Below are 13,364 nucleotides of genomic sequence, written 5' to 3'. Positions count from 1 at the left end.
GTTTATGACATTCATATTACGATCTATGTAACTTTCTCATGGCGAGTCAATTCAGTATACATTCTCTAATGTATACTAATGTGTCAACTTGATATCTCATATCCATGACTTGTGAGATCAAGTCATCTAGTTGACTTATATGCTAGTCTCAACGCATTAATATCGTGCCTGAATATTAATGCTTAACTAAGAATGATTAAGAGTAGTGTGTTGGATCGATATGGACCGGCAAGAGGAGGGTAAATTACCCCTGTAAATAAAATTGGATTTCTTGCACAATTTTACAAAGATAAACATTAGTTTCAACAATTAAATAAACTCAACATAAATTAAATGAAATAAACTTAGGCTACGTTTGGTACGACGTAATGTAATCACGCTTGTAATGTAATCAAGTTTGTAATGTAATGTAATGTAATCTTGATTACATTACTATGTTTGATTGAAGGAATGTATGTAATCTTTGATTACAAGAATGATTACATTACAGTGTTTGGTGTACATTATTTTTAGTAAGGAATCTAATTTTTATTATTATAGAATACCAATAATACCCTCCTAATTTTTAAAATAAAATAAAAATAAATGTAATAATAAAGATTATTTTTATTATCTTTAAAATAAATTATTTTATTAATAATTAATAATTAATAATTATTAATTTTTATTATTAATAAAATTAATAATTTCTATTAATAAAATTAATAATTATTTAATAATTTTATTAATTATAAAAAATAAAAATTATTAAAATATTTATTAATTACTAATTAAAATTAATTAATAATTTTTAATAATTAATAATTTATTATTAACTATTAATTTTTAAAATTAATTATTAATAATTAATTAATTATTTTTATTTTTAAAATAATTAATTAGTTTAAATAATAATTAATTAAAATTATAAAATAAAAATTATTAAAATAATTAATAAATATTTTATTAATTAATAATAATAATAAATAATTTTTATTTAAATAATTAAAATTATAAAATAAAAATTATTAAAATAATTAATAAATATTTTATTAATTAATAATAATAAAAAATAATTTTTATTTAAATTATTAATAATTATTATTAATAATTTTATTATTTTAATTATTTTATTAATTATAATTATTAATACTTATTTTAATAATTAATAATTATTATTTTATTAATACTTTTATTAATTATTTTAATTAAGTTTATTAATAATTAATTATTAATTATAATTAATAAATTATTGATTTTATAAAATTATTAATTTTATTAATAAAGTGGAAGGGTATATTTGGTACGATAAAAATAGAATCTGTAATGTAATCGGATTACATACTATTTCCTTTGTAATCCAGATTACATATCTTGACTCCTCTTTTGTAATCCAATTACATTATATTATATCTCTAAAATGTTACCAAACAAAGTAAATCATCTTGTAATGTAATCCTGATTACATTACAAGCCTGATTACCCCTTACCAAACATGCCCTTAGTAAGAGATGAATCCAAATAGATGTACTTAGTTACAACTTAAGTGATTGTAAACCAAGACGGTTGAAGTTTACTATCAAAAATTCTTTGTAGGCAGAGAAACCTCTTACGTTTGTAGCACAAGACGGAAGCTAAGAAAAATATTACAATTGAAGTGTTGTTTTTCTCTTTAGCTTCTAAGTATATTTATAACCTAGACAAACTAATATTGACCATTGATCGTAGATAGGATTTGATCTTGATCGTTGATCAACGTTTTAAAAATAAACGTTGATAAACGTTTAAAAAATAAAGGATAAATATTATCCTTTTAAAAAATAAACGTTTATCAACGTTTTAATCATCCTTGATTAAGGATAATTTCTATTCTTAATATGACCGATGATCAATTAAGGATAATCTCTATCCTTAATTGGACTGATGATTAAAATCATCTTTAAAGCTTTGATTTAAAATCAAAGTTTGAGTCGTCCAAGTCCAAGTCCAAGACCAAGTCAAATTTTGACTTGGTCAAAGTCAATAGCATTGACTTTATTTTAGACCAACTAAAGTTAAACTCATGCGAACCCGACTCTCGACTCACCCGAATCGGACTCTGACCTTTCGCCCCCCGAGCGTCCTTCCACCCAACCTCTTGTTGAGCTAGTGATCCGCGTAATTTGAGTTTCAAACATTCTTCCATTGCTCAAGACGACGACATTGCAATGTTCAATGAGGTTTGTTTCTGGTTGTCTTAGAAATCTCTCCGGAGGCCTCTGTTAATAGTAGCCCTAGAGCCAATTATGTAATAATTGACTATTGACTTTTGTATCATATTCTATTATTAATAAAGGTAATATTTTTTATTATTATACTTACTTTATGTTTGTACCAAATAACTAAGTATAATAATGTCCTTGGGTAGCTAGTTCTAATATATATCATATCGATTGTTTGAATCAATAGTGAGATAATGTAAAGAATACTACTCTAATCATTCCTAGTCAAGCATTAATATTCATGGACGATATTAATGCGTTGAGACTAGCATGCAGGTCAACTGAATGACTTGATCTCATAAGTCATGGATATGGGATATCAAGTTGACAAATGGACATATATTAGATAATGTATACTGAATTGATCCATCATGAGAAAGTTTTATGGATCATTATATGAGTGTCATAAACTTTCTCATGTGACTATTGGTATGAATAATCCTAAGATCTAAAGTCACTATGATTCCTTATATGAGGAATTATGTATTTTGATATCGTCAAATGTCATCCGTAATAGAGTGAACTATAAAGACGATCACTGGGTATGTAACAAATTATACGAAAGGATGTGAGTGATGTAGATGAGATTTATTCCTCCAATATAACAGGAGTGATATCTTGCGATCTCTTGATATAGTAGAATCACGAAATGCATAATCATGCTCAAATGAGTCAATATAAGATATTGAGTTCATTTGCCTGAGTGAATCTACTTGGGGATCAAGAAACACAAAGATTGATAAGAGGATGACACAATTTATGCCTCATTAATCAATCTAGATATCAAGGATAAAAAGACATGATCATACATTATCATAGTCACGAAGGTTATGTCGGATCTCGACATTCTTATTACTTGGGTAGCAATGATGCATTACTAGATATCACTCATTGCTTATGTTTCTAAAATGGATTTTATAGACATTGCCAACGTTACGAAAACCTATTGGATCACACACAAATAACATTATATTTTGGAAATGGGTTCATTTTAGTTTGATTAAAGGAACAATTAAGCTCATTGGATGGATGAGAATTGAGTTAGACTCAAGTTGATTGAATTTGAGTTAGACTCAAATTAAACCAAGTTGATGAATGAAGTTTGATTTATCATGCATAATTAATGTGGATTAATCATGCATTGAAGAAGATGAAGTTAAATTCATCATGCATGATTAATAAGGATTAATCATGCATTGATGAGGGAATATCAAAAGCATAAAAACCTTTGGTATTCATGGCTTGAATATACAAGAGTTTTTCTTTCAAAAATTTGGATGGATATTCATCTTTTTGCCCTCTCTTCTTCTTAGCCAAAACTTACACCAAGGGTTGCTAGCACAACTAACTTTCTCCAAAAGTAAGTATTCGTGTGGATACGCATAGAAGCACAGACACTTGAACATGCAAGAGATCCGACAAACTTTGGATGAGCGAGATAAGTGAAAGGTACGATCCAAAGGTATACTCTATTAGATATGATTTTATAGATCTAAACTTTTATGAGTTTGCCTTCACATGGATCGCTAAAAGGATCCTTTTTTCACTGTGATTTATTGTTTATCGTATAGGATTCCCTACAGCCTCGACGACGAGCTAGCAAAGGTATCGTATAGGTATAGGATTCCCTAATCTACACAATTTGAGTTTCAAGTATTTTAGTACGATTCATAAGATTGTCAATCATACCTTTCATTTGCATCATAGCCTCCTCAGTGGTCACATGTCGCAGTCGAACTCTTCATTCACTTGAGCTTGTTTGATCATGAACTCTTCGAACATATTCTCCAACCTAGATATCAAAGATACTTGTTGAACCCCCATTAATTGTCCATAGTTGTCATTATTGGGATCGTCCTGGTGCAATGCACGTATTTACTATAGGGATCTTGTTGCGAAAAATAATCACAAACGCATCGAAAAATTAAAATAAAATTTTGATCCCTCCAAGGATCCATATGTATACATAAAGAAAGTGTTTCTCTTAACTACATCTTAGTCAAGAAATTATCCTTGTAGCGTAGCCCTTCGCAATCCCGACAGAACCTCTTTGATGACGGATCTCAGCACAATCAGAATGGTCGCGCTTCTACGGTATCCACACGAACATTATCTTGGAGGAGACAAAACCTTTGGTTGTGCTAGCAACCACACTAAGGATCTCCTCTTGTAGACTAGGTTTGTTTGGCCAAAAGGGAAGAATAGGAAAAATGATCCACGACAAGAGAATGAAAAATCACAACTCTCTCACATTTTGGAAGAGCTTAAATCACATTGCATACATTAATCCACTTGTATGCAATGTTGAGAAAATTTCTCAACTTCATGTAACGTTGAAGAGGTTTCATGCATAAAATCATATTTAATGCATTAATCATTATTTGCATGTATTAATCTACTTGTATGCAAGATTGAAAAAAATTTCTCAACTTCCTTATTGCATGAAAACTTTTCAACTTCAACGTTGAGGAGGTTTCATGCAATAACCCTTTTTTTTTCTTTGCATGCAATATTAAACTCTCATGCATTAAATCTAATTTCATGTATTAATCCTTTTTGTTTTCTTTTGCATGCAACGTTAAAACATCTCATGCATCAAATCCCTTTTGCATGCAACATTGAGATTTCATGCATTAAATCACATTTCATGCATTAATCCCTTTGCATGCATTTGCCTTTTTAAATTGGTTTCATTTGAGTCTAAGTCAAATTAAATCAATTTGAGTATAACTCAAGTTTGGTCAAGTAATGAGTCTAACTCATTTTAGTCCATTCAATCAACTAATGATTCATTTAGTCAAACTAAGATGATCATGTCTCCAAAATATCATATTCTTTGTGTGTGACCCAATAGGTTCTTGCAACGTTGACAATGTTTCTAAAACCCTTTTAGAAACAAACATAAGCAATGAGTGGCATCTAGCAATGCATCATTGCTACCCAAGTTGCAAGAATGTCGAGATTCGACATAATCTTAAGGTGGCTACTATAATATATAATCATGTCTTTCTATCCTCGATATCTAGATTGATCAATGAGGCATAGACCGTGTCATCCTCTTATCAATCTTTATGTTTCTTGATCCCCAAGTAGACTCACTCAAACAAATGAACTCAATATCTCATATTGACTCATTTGAGCATGGTCATACATTTCGTGGTCCTATTCTATCAGAGGTCGTAAGATATCACTCCCGTTATATGGGAGGGATAGATCTCATCTACATCACTCACATCCCTCCGCATAATTTGTTACATACCTAGTGATCGTCTTTATAGTCCACCCTATTACGGGTGACGTTTGACGATACCAAAGTACATAACTCCTTATGTAAGGAACCGTAGTGACTTCAGGTCTAAGGACTATTCATACCAATAGTCACATGAGAAAGTTTATGACACTCATATAACGATCTATGAAACTTTCTCATGGCGGATCAATTCAGTATACATTCTCTAATGTATACTCATGTGTCAACTTGATATCTCATATCCATGACTTGTGAGATCAAGTCATCCAGTTGACCTACATGCTAGTCTTAACGCATTAAAATCATCATTGAATATTAATACTTGACTAGGAATGATTAAGAGTAGTATTTTCTACATCATCTCACTATCGATTTAAACAATCGATATGATGTAGATTAGAACTAACTATCCAAGGATATTATTATACTTAGTTATTTGACACAACAAATATAAAATAAGTATAATAACCAAAACTTTTACCTTTATTAATAATAGAATATGATACAAAAAAATCCCTAGTCAATCATCACATAATTGACTCTAGCTAGGGCTTACTACTAACATTTACACGTTTCACAAACATGCGCAGCAGAAATAAATAAATAATTAAAATTAATTATTACAACGCACACATGCAAATATATGATATAACAGTATACAAGACATGATTGAAAATTAAAATTTTTAGAATAATAAATAATTCTGTGCGTACCTAGTAGATGATGTTAAGCGGTGTTGGCATCAATCGAGCAGCCCTTGACGTTAAGCTTTCGTATGGACGACTTCCTATGTCATAAGTCGCATCACCGTTTTCAATACTAGCCGACGATCGGCAACAATCGAATCGAAAGAAAATATAATTCCGAAAAATATGCAACAATGTTTGTCACGATCGTTTCTGAAACTTTCTAACTATCACTAAGAATCATATTCTCGGTGTAATTTTCGGTGGTCAACCTTTGACCGTCGATTAAGGGGCAAATAGCTAGAACCTTTCCGATGTTGATAGAACAATCTCCGAAAACTTCACAAGTTCTCATAGAGATGGTTGATGGTCGTAAGACGATCGAAATTGTTTGACAACCGTCGGACAACCTATCCGATGGTTGTAAACAATTTACGACGATCGGATAGTGAATTCCGATCACAAAACCCTAATACACCCTAACAGCATCTTCGATATTGACGCGACAGCTGCTCCCCTATTCTCCTTCGATGAACGACACAAATTAGGGTTTCCAATCACCGACGAAGATGGAAAGCAACGCGATGCTAGGACTCTAGTGTTACCCTTCTCCCACACACACGGCAGGAGGAGAGGACGGCGGATTCCGGCGTTGCCCTTCTCCCACAAGCAGCAAGACAAGGAACGATATCTTTTTCGACAGAGACATTCTCCGGTGGACGGCGGTAGGTGGAAAGAGTCCAATCATGCGTCAGTGGCGACAACGAACAGAGAAAGGGAAGAGGAAGAGAATGTGGTCGGTAATGCGAAGGAAAAGGCAGCACGGGTGTTATGGTTTCACTCCCTCTCTTCCTCTCCCACAAGGCCAAGCAGAGTCGACGACGACATCGGCTGTTTCTCGCGACCGAAGAATAGGCGCACACAATGCTAGGGTTTCTGGCCTCTCCTCTTCTGGCTCATCCTCTGACGGAAACTCCAGTGATAGGCGGCGATAGAACATTCCCTATCAACCAACATTCTTGGCAGTGGCAGAATAGAGGAAAGGGAGAGGGAAAGAGTCGCGATCGTTAACAAGAAGGAGGAGGTGCGTCTGGTGATGCTCGCGTGGAGGAGAAGCTCTACCGGCAATTTGCTTTCAACAGATGGCGCGAACAGGGAGCACGATTAGGGTTTTCCTCTGCACTCTGGCTCCCTCAACTCTCAGCCCTTTTTTAAGGCAACTGCTGCGAGATTATCGGCGCCGGAAGCGGACGCGAGAAGGAATCGCGTCGGCGTTCCTCTGTTTCGACAGAATCAGACCGCGAGAGGGACAAAGTCATGAGGGAGAAATCGTCAGTCGCGAGTGTGAACCGGATGGTCAACGCGGAGAAAAGAACTAAAGGAACAAGAAACCCAACTGTACCAAACCGAAATATAGGTTTATTATAGTAAATTGGTTCAATTTTGGTTCACTTGGTTTAATAATCAAACGATCTCCGATTTGACCCAAACTAATTTTGTTCAATTCGTCTTCACAAGACGAATCTTTTCATCTCTTTTATTTTATCAAATAATTTCCATTATGAACCAAACCAAGTTGGTTCAATTTGGTTCAATTGAATTATTTGGTTTAATAATCAAACCACCTCCGATTTAAATAAAATCAGTCTCATTCATTTCGTCTTCATAAGACAAAGTCCATCATTTTGTCATTATCCGATCCAACCAAACTTTATTTATCTCGATCTAAAAATCTAATTCTCAAACTCGTTTTAAATCATTCAGAGAATTTATAGTGCGTATGACCCAATAGTTTCCCGATTATATTAGTCGTCCGTAGTTAATCATTAATTGTCAAACGATCATGAGTGACACCTAGTAGTACATCATGATCTTCAATTGACCGAAAGAATACTTTTAAACCCTTCAGCAATTACAATAAGACGTGTCTTGTTCGTTTCACCGTCTTATACCCGCTTAATTCAGGACATGATCTATATGTGTCAATCCCCACTAGACTGACTACGTTACATCTAACACAAGTTGTTTTCTTTTTCTGTGCATTCAAGTTACTTATAGATGTGCCCAAGAATATCATACCTTTGACATGTGATGCTTTGACCAAATACTTCTAGTAACAATCCTAACAAGCATTTTCAACGATCGTAGTCGATTAATAGAATCAATATTACTCGCAAGATAATCGTTCTCCCGTCCGGCATCATGATATTAGGTCCACCTTCTCTACAAAAGCTCTATAAATCCAAACTTATTGAAAACCGCAGAATGCTTTCCAACAAGATCTATCAAGAAGAATGTACTTTTACTTTTAAATCTCTGAATGCAATTTGACTTCCTGCAACAACTGAGATGTATATTTTTACTAAACAAGTATAACTTAATTGACTAAAGAATTGTACAAATAAATACTACTTGTACTATTACCTTGGTTTCGGAATTCGTTGAATCCGGATATCCATTCGATGATCATTTTACATCATCTTCCGAGTCACCATCTGAGCACAAAATGTTCCAATTTTTTTGCTTGTTCAATAGTCATGCCATGCCGGATGGATAGAACCTATTTAAATAATCATTTATTTAATCAGCATAGACTGTAGCTAAGCAGACTTTTAAACAAGGAGAAAACAACCTTAGTTGCAAGAATTTAAATCCTAAGAATTGTTCCTCATGCAGATACAGTAACGGATAGGATCTCATCTATGGAACATGAAAGCAAAAGATGAAATTTTTAATTATCCATTATATCAAATCATCAGTGAAAAGTAATAAAAAAAAGCTTATCTTTTCAATCAAGCTACTAAAGTACCATATATACAAAATATTTACACGTCATAATTTTGAAATAAAAACTTTTGTACTGGCAAGAAGCATTAACTATTCATTTAAAATCAGCACTAGAGTTGATTGTGATGTTGATTTTCAAAAATCAACACCAATGTTGATTTTTCAGCCGAACAGTGGTTTTAATTTTTTAAAACCAACACCAGTGTTGGTTTTTCAATCAAACCAGTGTTGATTTTGAAATCCATTTAAAGAAAGAAAGAAAACTGCCAACCATTTAAATTACATCGTTTTGGCAATGTAAGTAAACATGCAGCTATCCAACCATCTAGAAGAAAGAAAGACTTCTCTTGATATTTTCATGGAGCAAAAGATTGGATCTGAGATGGTTATATATATGCCTTGAGGAAAGTGCCACCAGTTCATTTGGATGGGAAGAAAGGGAGTCACCAATGCGCTCCCTAACACTGAGAGCACGAGTCAAGCTGCGTTGAGGCATTTTTGTGGATGATTTCTTTCAAGCTCCAAAGAGCCTCTAGAAACATAGAGATATATTTTTTTAGAACAACAGGAAGCATTAAAAAACAAATGCAAGAGAAATTTTTCACTTTTCCAGTAAAACGAAAATTTACATTTTGCCTTCAAATAAACTTAATTTACATTTTACCATCAAGTAAACTCAATTTTTTTCCTTCCTTTCAACAACTAAATCACGACTCCCAAAATATTTGAAAGGTTGAATCTATACAAGAGGATTTAAACAAAATAAATAAATAAAATTTTCATATGTTAAAAGGCAGAAATCTACACTTTTGAAGCTAAATATATTTCCAAATGTTCTATCTCAAAGGAAAATTGCAAAGTAGTATGTCAGGGTACACTGCGTGGAAGAACAGCCATATAATCTCTTTGTTATCCGCAGAAAGTGTAATCCTCTACAAGTTTTAGAATGATTTCTAGATTTCCTTAGTCAAAATCACCATTTTTCCTCTTAATGTTTTAGATTTGGGGTTATTCTTCCTGATGCTACCAACGAATCAGCTGACAGTTAACACAACGAAGGAGCCTAAAGAAACTGAATAAAGAAGAAAAATACCTCCAATACCTAATTTTTTCCGATTCGAGAACCCCTTTGATCCCATTCCTCTGCACGCAAGCACCCACCGTCACCAATCTCCCTTTTCCGCTTAAGATTGTATGAGATTTAAGGAAAGGTTATTGGTAGGTATAGGAATCGAATGGTGCAGGACAAAGACAGCAGAGAACCAGTAAGACCCACCTGGCCGCAAAGTTTATGGAGAGCACATTCCCTTCTTGACACGCTCCCAAGGAAGTGCGAAGAGCATCCTCGTCTTCACCACGAAGCACCGCCATCAATCGAACTCCTCCTCCACGGGGAACTCCCCGCCCTCCGTCTCCCTGACCGCGCCGGCTGCCTTCTCCGCCACGGCTCCATCGGAATCGAAACCCTCCCCATTCTTTGACGCCTCCTCCTCGTTGTCGTCTTCGGTCTTGGGGGCCACAGAGGAGGATTTGAGGGCTCGGACACGGAATCGGCAGAGAATGGGAGGGGATGCGAGGCGAGGCGAGGCGAGGCGGAGGAGAAGATGGCGGCAGGATGAGGAGGAGCGGAGGCTGGCGAAGCGGAGGAGGAAGAAGGAGGAGGGTGGTGGATTGACGAAAAGCGGAGGAGGGAGAGGGAGGAGGCGTTGAGGTTTGGGGATCGAGGGTTTGGCGGTCGTTGAGAAAAAACAAGTTTCGCGGTGAGATCAGATGTTTCAACGCTCACCGCAAAAATTAGCGTGCAGTATTGACAGCGTGCGTATTTTTGTTTACCGTTGTTAATAATATTGACAGCGTATGTGAATGGACGTATGTAAATAATAATATTAACATGTATTTATAACATGGATCTTTGATGTGGTGACGTGGTCTCCCGAGGTAATGATGCAACGGTGGGACATCCGGGTTGTGACTTAGGGACCCGTGGTTCGATCCCCAGCTATGGCGTATTTGCAAGAATTTTTCTTTAAATGGGAAACGCAATCAAAGGATGTTGGGCATCTGGATTGGCCGCTGTATGCGCTTCCCGATTTACCCTGACTGACTGGGGAATTATTATTTTTTTTGATGTGGTGACGTGAAAAGTCAAATTAAAAAATTTAAGGATCAAATTTTTATTAATAAAAAAGAATATTATATATTAAAATATGTATTGTTAAATAATATATATATAATTATATATTATATATATAATATCTAAGATGATAAAGATTTTAAATTATAAAAATTTAATCTAATTGAATTTAATTAGGAATAATAATAATATAAAGAATATTTAATAAGGAAATAAATTTATATGAATATATAGGATTTATTAGACTTTTCTATAATTTAAATTAATTTTGATAATATTTTAATAAGATAATTTAATTATGTTGGTGCAGGGAGTACTAGTTAATCGAATTTGTATTTTGAAGTTCAAAATTAAAATTATGTTTTTGATGAGCTGATCTAAGTATACAAGTAGCACAAAAAAAACCCTAGTTGAAGGTCAAACAATGCAAGTCCTAACTGGAGGTTAAACAAGAAAATCTTGATCAACGGGACTGGGCTAGAAAGACTCGGTAGATCGAGGACACTAGATAGAAAGTCTACGTGGGTCAGTAGATTGGACATCTAGTAGATTGATGGGTTAACAAAGACCAGACATAGCAAGGAAAGACCTTAGGGTCAAATGATCTGATACTGAACAGGAATTCTAAATAGGTCATGAGAATCAGATATTTGACAAACAGATAAAATCTCTTGAGAGGAGTGGGTGAGGGCACATCCCCTTGAAGGGAACAATAGACATCGGTCTAATCTAGAGTTTTACTGAAAATCCAAAAGTTAAGACCAAACAGTTATAAAACTGTCTAAAACTTAATTCCCTACACTATATTTGTATTCTTTTAACTTTGTGATAGAGGAAATCAAACTTAATGAAAAATCAAAGAAAATCAAAAAAGAATTCTCCAAGCACCCCTATCAAATCTAGGTGCCTATATGATCCAGGCACATTTGGCTCCAGCACCCAAATAGGACTGCTTCGGGGCAGCGAGGTGGATGAAGCAGCAAGTCTTGATTGACCAAGACACCTCAGCCTCCAGACGCACAGAACGGTCCAAGTTCCCAGAAAAGGATAAGACGTAATGAAGTAAAATCTAATCTAGTAATCATCACGTCAGCATACCAAGAGCCTGAAAGGGATTTAAGCGCCTGAGAAAGGCTATAACTCAGCAATGAGATCAGATCGGATATACCACAATAGGGCTCTTGAAAGGGGATTTAGGGGCCAGGATTAGTCCATATAAGCACTCTTAAACAAAAGCTTCAGAAACTCTTTCACAACCATTCTACTACTCCTGTTCGAGTGATCCACGCTCCAGAAATGCTGTTATGATACTAAGATACTACATCAACACTGTGCTTAAGTTTTGAATCATAGTCAGTAACTTGTAGTATTGTTCTTTTTTATCTTCGTGCTTTTATACTCTAGGAATGATAATCTTATTACCGCTCTTCATTTTTATAAAGGACGAGACTTTTTTCTTTATAAGAAAGAGTCTGCTAGTGGATTCCTCATCAAAAGTAGTCGAGGACTGCATGCTTTAAAGTAGTAGCTAAAAGCTGTGAACCAAGTAAAAATAAACTTATCCCTATTTTGAGTTCTTGGTTTTACTTTCCGTTGCGTATTTAAAAGATTCAAAATAAGTTTTCAAAAATAACTGAAAAAGCAAAGAACACTTCTCACCCTCCCCCACCCCGCCCCCCCCCCCCCCCCCCTTCACGCCCCTTAGCGCTCTACACGATCTTAGATATTAGGGTTATGGAAAGTCTATTTGGACAATCCTATTTATATTAGGAGTTGGTTAACCTAAGTTTTAAAATCAAACCCTAAGTTTGTAATTAAAACGTATGGTTTCGGTAGTGTTCAACCCTCACCATCGCGGTCTCTCTCTACTCCCTCTTGTGGGCTCATAAGTAGCCGTCATGACTCAGTTGTTGCTAACCACCCATTGTTCCCGCCGCCCAACTCTTCCCTATTGTTGCAGGAAGCACCAGATGATCAAACCTTAGTTTTGATGATGGTAAGAGATTCAAGTTAAGTGTGCGGTGTGTACTAATGTGTTAATCTAAGTATACAGGGAGCATAGGAAAGTCGTAATTGAGAATAGGCACAGATAAGTCCTAGTGGAAATTAGGCAATGAAAATCCTAGTAGAAACTAGGCAATGAAAAGTCCTAGTTGGAGGCTAGACAACGGAAGTCCTAACTGGGAGGACAAGGTAGAAGTCTTGGTGGATCAAGTATACCAAGTGAAAGTCCAAGCAGATCAGGTGGATCAGATGCATAGCGGAAG

The 13,364-nt window shown here is 34.8% G+C and overlaps 1 long non-coding RNA gene across 1 annotated transcript; it reads right to left on the bottom strand.

The window, feature by feature from the left end:
• Positions 1-8,369: 8,369 nt before the first annotated feature.
• Positions 8,370-10,139, bottom strand: LOC141816348 (uncharacterized). The gene is made up of 4 exons (XR_012600680.1): positions 10,066-10,139; positions 9,362-9,495; positions 8,601-8,736; positions 8,370-8,511 (listed from the first exon to the last, which is right to left on the bottom strand). It is a non-coding gene; the product is annotated as an uncharacterized LOC141816348 (long non-coding RNA).
• Between the last annotated feature and the right edge of the window lie 3,225 nt (positions 10,140-13,364).

Source organism: Curcuma longa, chromosome 2 (assembly GCF_044706935.1).
Source record: "Curcuma longa cultivar G26 ecotype Majalengka, Jawa Barat chromosome 2, ITB_CL_G26_1.1, whole genome shotgun sequence".
In the NCBI taxonomy this organism is placed as follows: Eukaryota; Viridiplantae; Streptophyta; class Magnoliopsida; order Zingiberales; family Zingiberaceae; genus Curcuma; species Curcuma longa.
Note: the sequence above shows the minus strand (reverse complement) of the source record. Positions and strands in the feature narration are given on the sequence as shown.